This window comes from Chrysochloris asiatica, unplaced genomic scaffold (assembly GCF_000296735.1).
Source record: "Chrysochloris asiatica unplaced genomic scaffold, ChrAsi1.0 scaffold00003, whole genome shotgun sequence".
NCBI lineage: Eukaryota > Metazoa > Chordata > Mammalia > Afrosoricida > Chrysochloridae > Chrysochloris > Chrysochloris asiatica.
In genome coordinates, this window is record NW_006408521.1 from 66,526 (window position 1) to 74,814 (window position 8,289).

Below are 8,289 nucleotides of genomic sequence, written 5' to 3' on the forward strand. Positions count from 1 at the left end.
TCTCATAAGATGCCCTTGCAACCTTCCAACGAGCAGGTACCTTGTTACAAAGAATAGAAAAAACAATCCTTGGCACAATTCTCCAATCTCCTGGTTTTTTCTCACCAATGCAATTCTCAGTCTTCTTAAACTTCTTCATAATGTTGTTGTTGTGAAGTGCTGTCCAGTCGGTTCCAACCCATAGCGACCCTCTATAAGGTTTTCCAGGAGCTGCTGGTGAGCTTGAACCGCAAACCTTGCAGTTCAAACAACTTTGCAGTCTGGCGCATTAACCCACAGCGCCACACCAGGACTCCTGTGTTTGTCCTGTGATTGTCCTGTGTCCTTGGAGAAAATCTATCAAGTTCACCCCTTGGGACCTCCCCAAACAGTGACCATAACCTTTTGAACTGGCCTCTTTGTCCTGAATTTAACTGGCCCAGCAGATCCCCCCAAGAGCTCCTATTTTAAAATGTACCCTAACAAGACAGAGAGAACTGTATGACTGAGAAAACTTGTCTGCAGCCATCCACTGATTGCAGAGACATGTTCAAACAAAACTGTTTGGAATAAACCTGTGCATGTAAGAACTGGCACCCTAGTGGCAATACTTTTTTACTTACCCTGTTATATAGTAGCATAGTGATTACGAATCGGGCTGTGAGCCACAAGGTCAGCAGTTCGAAACTACCAGCGGTTCCTCAGGAGAAAGATGAGATGGTCTGCTCCCATAAAGATTTACAGCCTCAGAAACCCTGTGTAGGGTTGCTATGAGTCGGAACTGACTCCACGGCACATAACAACAACAGCAATTATATAGTAGCAAACAATATACAAATATTAAAAAAAAAACCAACAACAACACTATATGCTTTACTATAAAGTCTACATACCTGTAACTTCAGTGTGACATGTTATTTGTTGCAAAATCCACTATTAGTTTTTATAATTCTCTTGTCAACAATATCATCACAAAATCAGACTCTGAATAAACATTTGTTACCATCCATTTACAACACTAGTCCTGGTGTGGCACTGTAGGATAAGCAGTTAACCATAAGGTCTGTTTGAACTGCAAGGCCTGTGGTTCAAACTCACCAGCGTCTTCTCAGAAACCCTTTGCAGGGTAGCTAGGAGTTAGAACCGACTTGATGGCACTTAACAACAACAACAACCATCCAATTTAGTATAGAAGCCACTCACCTAACTGACAGGCACATACAATTCCATGACAGATGCTGTTGGCTATCCTAAATTGAAGCAACTCATTTGACAATGATGTAGTGACTTTTTGCTGACTTGGATAATAATTTTCATATATTTTGGTATTCAGATTGCAATGGCTGTGTTCTCCACCTTGTGATCAGGTTGTTGCTTGTATAGAATCTTTGAGAAAACATATGCAGTAATGGTCACCCTCCATTTCTTCTCGTCTATGACAGCAAAGCCAATGGACATGGAGACAATAAGTCACACATCCATTTCCTCTTTCTGTTCTTGACTCTCCTTCCTTTGTTGCTGCAAGTAAATTGGTACCAATTGTTGCACCTTGGTAGTAACTCTTTTAACTGTAATCGACATTATTCCTTTTTTCATTATTTTTTAAAAAAATTGTGATAACTTTTGAGTGTTTATGATTGCTATTGTCAGGTGCTGTTGAGCCAACTTTGATGCAGAACAGAACAAGGTGTTGTCCTGTCCTGCACCATTCTTATATCCTTGCTATGTTTGAGTGCATCATTGCAGCCGCTGAGTCATTTCATCTCCTGAAAGTCTTCCTCTTTTCTATCACTGACACTCTACTAAGTTGGATATCCTTGTTGAGGACTGGTCCCTCCTGATAACATGTCTAAAGGAAGTGAAATGAAGTTTTGCCATCCTTGGTTCTAAGAAACTGTACTTTTTGGAAAACAAAAGACAAGACTTGTTTATATTTCTGAATGTCCATTTCATAGTCAATATCCTTTGCCAACACCATAATTCAAAGGCATCCATTCTTCTTTGGTCTTCCTTATCCGTTGTCCAGCTTTCACATGTATATGGAGAAATGAAAAATACCATATCTTGGGGAAGGCACATCTTAGTCCTGAAGGTGACATCTTTGGTTTTTTAACACGTAGAGAGATCTTTCATAGCAGATTTGAGCAATGCAATGTTTGATTTCTTGACTGCTGCTTCTATGGACATTGATTGTAGATCCAAGTAAAGTGAAATCTTTGACAGTTTCACTATGTTCTATGTTTATGATGATGATGCTTATTGGTCCAGTTGTGAGGATTTTGGTTTTCTTTATGTTGAAGTGTAATCCACATTGAAGTCCTTGATATTGATCAGTAAGTGCTTCAAGTCCTCGTTACTTTCAGCAAGCCTCTAAAAGTATGTAGACCTAGGTAGAAGATATAAGTCAGAAGCAATAACTTGATATTTTGATGTTTTTGTCTCAAAAAGGTTTCAGTGATTTTGTAGCAGTGCTTTTTGACTTACCCTATGGTTTGTAATGACAGAAGGGCAATGTATTGTCTTTGCTTACATTACTAGATAAAAAGATTCAGGAAGATTGATTATAAAGTAATAGCAATGATATACCTAGCAAGCCAAAGGAAAGCCTATGTCACATTACTGATATCAGAAAAAAATAGATTCAAACTTATTAATGCTAGTATTGATAACCAAATACATCACGAGATTAAATTAAAACACTCAGTTATTTTTATGGTAAATACTTATATTTATTAATCACTTAATTGTTACTTTTTATAATTTGATAGATATCTTTCATCAGGCATGAAGTAAAAGTGTTGTCAAGTTTATGCATGATGATGAATATGTCTGTACCAGAATACTTGGTAAACTGAAATTTTGCTTTAAAGTAATCCAAACTTCACTAATGAGGGTGCTGTTGGTTCAGCGGTAGAGTTCTCACCTTCCATGTAGGGGGTCAGAATTCTATTCAAGACCACTGCACCTAATGTGCAGACACCGTTCTTCTGTAACTGGAGGCTTGCATATTGTTATAATGCTAAATACGTTTCAGCAGAGTTTCCAGACTGAGACAGACTAAGAAGATAGGCGTGCTTATCTACTTTCAGAAGTCCACCAGTGAAAATTCTGTGGATTACAATGATCTGATCCACAACCAGTCAAGGGATACTGGAGAACCAAGGAGCATTGCGTCCCTCTGTGCTTGGGTTCACTATGAGTCAGGGACCGACTTGATGGCAGAGAACAAACAAGAGCAACAGACTTCACTGGACGATGCAAATGCTTAGTATTTGGGTATTTCTCTTTCTGATCTGATAATCTCCCCCTGTTTTATTTGTGGTCTGAAAAGTGAAGAAAGAAAAATAATGTTAGTTGATTTGTAATTAAGAAACTTGACCAATTGTGAGGGGATAGACCGTGTAAGTACCCAGTTAATAGCAGCTGTGCTTCTCCCTGGGCCTGTTGTAACCCTGGTGCTGAAACGAAATGAAATACTCTATAGCCCTGTGCTAGTGTCCAAGATAGAGGAGAGGTGATCTTTACTAAGCTATCTGCCTTTTTTCCAGAAAGTGTACAGATAAGGATGATATTTGTGTCTGATTTCTGCTTTTGATTCTGATCAGCATCCTGACTTTAGCAATGTAATAAGAGGATATCAGCACTGGATTACGAACAACAAGGTCAGCAATTCAAACCCACCACTCTTTGGAAACGCTATACAGGGTAACTATGAGTCAGAACTGCACTTATAAATAAAACCAATTCCACATATATATATTGTTGTTGTTGTTAAATTCTGTCTAGTCAGTTCTTACTCATAGTGACCCTGTATAGAGTTTTGAGGAGTGCCTGGTGAGCTTGAACCACCGACCTTGCAGGTTTGAACTGCTGACCTTGTGGCTCATAGTCCAGTGCTGATCATACATATATAAATGCAGATAGACATATGTATATATCCTCTTGTTACATAACTAAAACTAGGCTACTGATCATACTCAAAAGTAGAAATTAAGAGAAACCAGTACAAATAACTTAACTGTCCACTTTTTATTAAAAATGCACATAACTTAGTAAACGTTACCCCTGATTTATCTTGGGCACCAGCACAGAAATACATATGGAGTCCTGTGGTGCTGTGGGATAATACACTAGAATGAAAGATCGGTTTGAAGAGCACCAGTTGCTCCTTGGAAACCCTATACAGGGTTACTACTAATCAGAACTGATTCGACACCACTTAACAACAACAGATGTGTTACATACATATGTAGTACATACATTGTTGTTAAGCATTGTGGAGTCGGTTCCAACTCATCATGACCCTGCCCAGGCTTTCAAAGGCTGTAAATCTTTATGGGATCAGAAAGCCTTATCTCTCTCCCACGGAACGGCTGGTAGTTTCAAATTGCCGACCTTGAGGTTAGCACCCAGGTTCGTAACCACTAAGCTACCAAAGTTCATATATATATATATATATGTAAACTCATACATAATATACATATACTCATATAGATATGTGTGTGTATTTATATATGTATTATATATATATATAGTTGTGTGCTGTTGAGTCAGTTTCAACCCATAGTAACCCTGCATAGGGTTTCTGAGGAGCAGTTGGTGAGCTTAAACCATTGACCATGTAGTTCAAACTAACTTTGCAGTCTAGTCCAACACCATTGTTGTAGTTAAGTTCCATTGTGTTGAGTCAGTTTCAACTCATAGCCACCCTATATGGGGTTTCCAAGTAACAACTTGTGGGTTTGAACTACTGACCTTTTGTTTTGCAGTCCAGTGCCACCCCAAGATGTAGTGCTGTAGGAAAATTATGGTCAGTGGTTCAAACCTACCAGCTGGTCTTTGGAAGTCTTATACAGGGTATCCATGAGACACAATCAACTCACCAGCACTTAACAACAACAGTATGTATATACAGATTAAACCCCCTTCAGGCAAATGGTTCAGTGGTTATCCAGAGACCAAAAAAGATGAGGGGATCTTCAAAAGTTCATGGATAATAAGTGTTATGAAAAAACTATGCATTGGTTTCCTTTTTTTTTTTTTTTTTCTTGCACCAAAATAAACGTGTACTAACTTATTAACTTCTAAGAAATCTCTACCTAGACCAAGAAGCAGTTGTTCGAACAGAACATGGGAACACCGAATGTTTTAAAATTGGGAAAGGTGTGAGACAGGGTTGTATTCTTTCACCATACTTATTCAACCTGTTTGCTGAGCAAATAATACGAGAAGCTGGGTTCTATGAAGAAAAACGTGGCATCAGGATTGGAGGAAGACTCATTAACAACCTGCGATATGCAGATGATACAACCTTGATCGCTGAAAGTGAAGAGGACTTGAAACATTTACTTATGAAGATTAAAGAGCACAGCCTTCGATATGGATTACATCTCAATGTCAAGAAAACAAAAATCCTCACCACTGGAACAATAAACAACATTCTTATCAATGGAGAAAAGATTGAAGTTGTCAAGGACTTCATTCTTCTTGGATCAACTATCAACACTCGCGGAAGTAGCAGTCAAGAGATCAGACGACGTATTGCACTGGGCAAATCTGCTGCACAAGAACTTTTTAAAGTGTTGAAGAACAGAGATGTCAGCTTGAGGACTAGGGTGCACCTGACCCAGGCCATTGTGTTTTCAATAGCCTCATATGGATGCGAAAGCTGGAAAGTGAATAAGGAGGATTGTAGAAGAATTGATGCCTTTGAGTTGTGGTGTTGGAGGAGAATACTGAAAGTGCCATGGACTGCCAAAAGAACCAATAGATCTGTTTTGGAAGAAGTGCAGCCAGAGTGCTCCTTGGAGGCCAGGATGGCTAAGCTTCGTCTCTCCTACTTTGGACATATTGTCCGGAGGAAACAATCGTTGGAGAAGGATGTCATGCTGGGTAAGGTGGAGAGTCAGAGAAAAAGAGGAAGACCCCCAATGAGATGGATCAGCCAGGTGGCATCATTGATGGACTCAAGAGTGGCAGCGGTAGTGAGGTTGGCCCAGGATCGGACATTGTTTCGTTCTGCTGTGCATGGGGTCGCTATGAGTCAGTTCTGACTCGATGGCACCTGACAACAACAACAACAACTTATTATAATATGTCTGAGCAAGATCTATTTTGAGGCACCAAGAAAGGGTCTTGGTGGATCACTGTAGGAGAAGTTGGCCACAAGGTCAATGATTCAAACCTACCACCTGCTCCTCAGAAACTCCAGACAGGGATGCTATTACTGAGAACTTGACAGCACTTAATAAAAACAAGGATAAGACTTCAATTGGAGTCCCTATCAGAGCAAGATGAATTCTGCTAAAATTGAAGTAACATACATAACACTTATGGTGAAGCTTGGGTAGAAGAATGGTGAAATCACTGAAGCTTTGCAATATGTTTATGGGGACAGAGATCATTTTTACAAGGGATGAGACAATATTGAAAATTAAGCCAACAGTGACAGACCATCCATATCAGTATTTTAAGAAACAGTCTTGTTCTTGTCCTAAGACGAATAATTAATAGCAGAAAAAATAGCCAACATCATAGGCATCTCAACTGGTTCAGCTTACATAATTCTGACTGAAAAATTAAAGTTCAGCAAACTTTTTGCTTGATGTGCACCAAAGCTGTTGAACCTAGATCAGATGCAGACAAGAACAGCTTCTAATTGTAAAAAATGTTGACCATACCAGCAAATGCAAAAGGAATCCAATCTGTACTCATTTTAGCAAGAGAGAGGTTTTTTTGTTTTTTTGTTTTGTTTTGTTTTTTGATTTTACACAATCGAGCATCCAACCCAGTACAGACAAACGTTCAAGTACACGAGCAGACTCGCTGCATGGCCGGCTCACAAACAGTTTTATTCCCCTGTCCTGAAAAAGCCCCTTCCAGTTCTCCTTCCACTGGGTGTTACAAGATTACATTCTCCTCCCAAGTCACCTACGAGTCCTTCCTTGGAGCATTCTCATTTAAAGTTCGTTTCCCCCCGCCCCCCCTTTCCTCTAGAGCTTCCCCTATTTCCTTGATGGTTGTATTCCTTTTTTAAAGTTCCTAGCCTAGGCAGTCACACTAGTTCTTCACCTCCTTTTGTTATCCTAGCCTGCTACCCCCAAGACTTCCCTTGGTCTGAAGATGGACCATGCCCACAAGAGTTATTTCTCACACAATGAAATTTTATGTAAATGGAATCAAGATCCTGAAGTACTTCTTAGAAGAATTGCAACACGAGATGAATCATGGCTTTACCAGCATCATCCTAAAGACAAGGTACAATCAAAGCAATTGCAACTAAGATGTGGAAGTGGTCCACAAAGCAAAAGCAGACTGATAAGGAGCAAATGTCATGACAAAATTTTTCTTGAGGTTTGCTCAAGACATTTGCTTGTTGACATTCTAGAGTGCCAAAGAACAATATGATCTGCTTTTGATAAAAGTGTTGTGAGAAAGTTACCCAAGCCTTTAGCAGGAAAAGGTACAAGAAAACTTCACCAGAAAGTTCCCTTCCACCAAAATTTGTGCTTGTTCATTCCTCTCATCAGACAGGAACAATTTGGGGAGAGTTTCAAGGGGAAATTATTAGGCATGCACCTTAGAGTACTGATATGGCTCTTTCTGACTTTTTTTTTGTTTCCTAAACTTAAAGAATCTTTAAAAGGGACCCATTTTTCTTACATTGATAATGTAAAATAGACTACATTGACTTGCTTAAATTCCCAGGACCCTCAGTTCTATAGGAATAGACTAAGTGGCTGGTATCATAACTTACTGAAGTGTCTTGACCTTCATGGAGCTTATGCTGAGAAATAAGGTTTTTATTTTTGTCTTTTAATTCTATTTTCCTTGAACTTTTTGAGACCTCCTAATATGTCACACTTATCTTGGGAGCCCACTGCTGTAGAGCAATGAAATATGAAAGCTTTATACTTAAGAACATCTCCAGCCTTGTTGTTGTTGTTGTTAGGTGCCATCAAGTCGGTACCAACTCATAGCAACCTTCTGCACAGCAGAATAAAACACTGCCTGATTCTGGGCCAACCTTACTACTGTTTCTGAGCTTGAGTCCATCATGCTGCCACTTGGGCCAGTTCATCTCGTTGAGGGTCTTCCTCTTTTCCTCTGACCGTCTACCTTACCAAACATGATATCCTTTTCCAGCGACTGGTCCCTCCTGACAATATGTCTGAAGTATGAGAAATGAAGTTTGGCCATCCTGGTCTCTAGGATCTATTGGTTCTTTTGGCAGCTCATGGCACTTTCAATATTCTCCTCCAACACCATAACTCAAAAGCATCAATTCTTTTATGGTCTTCCTTATTCACT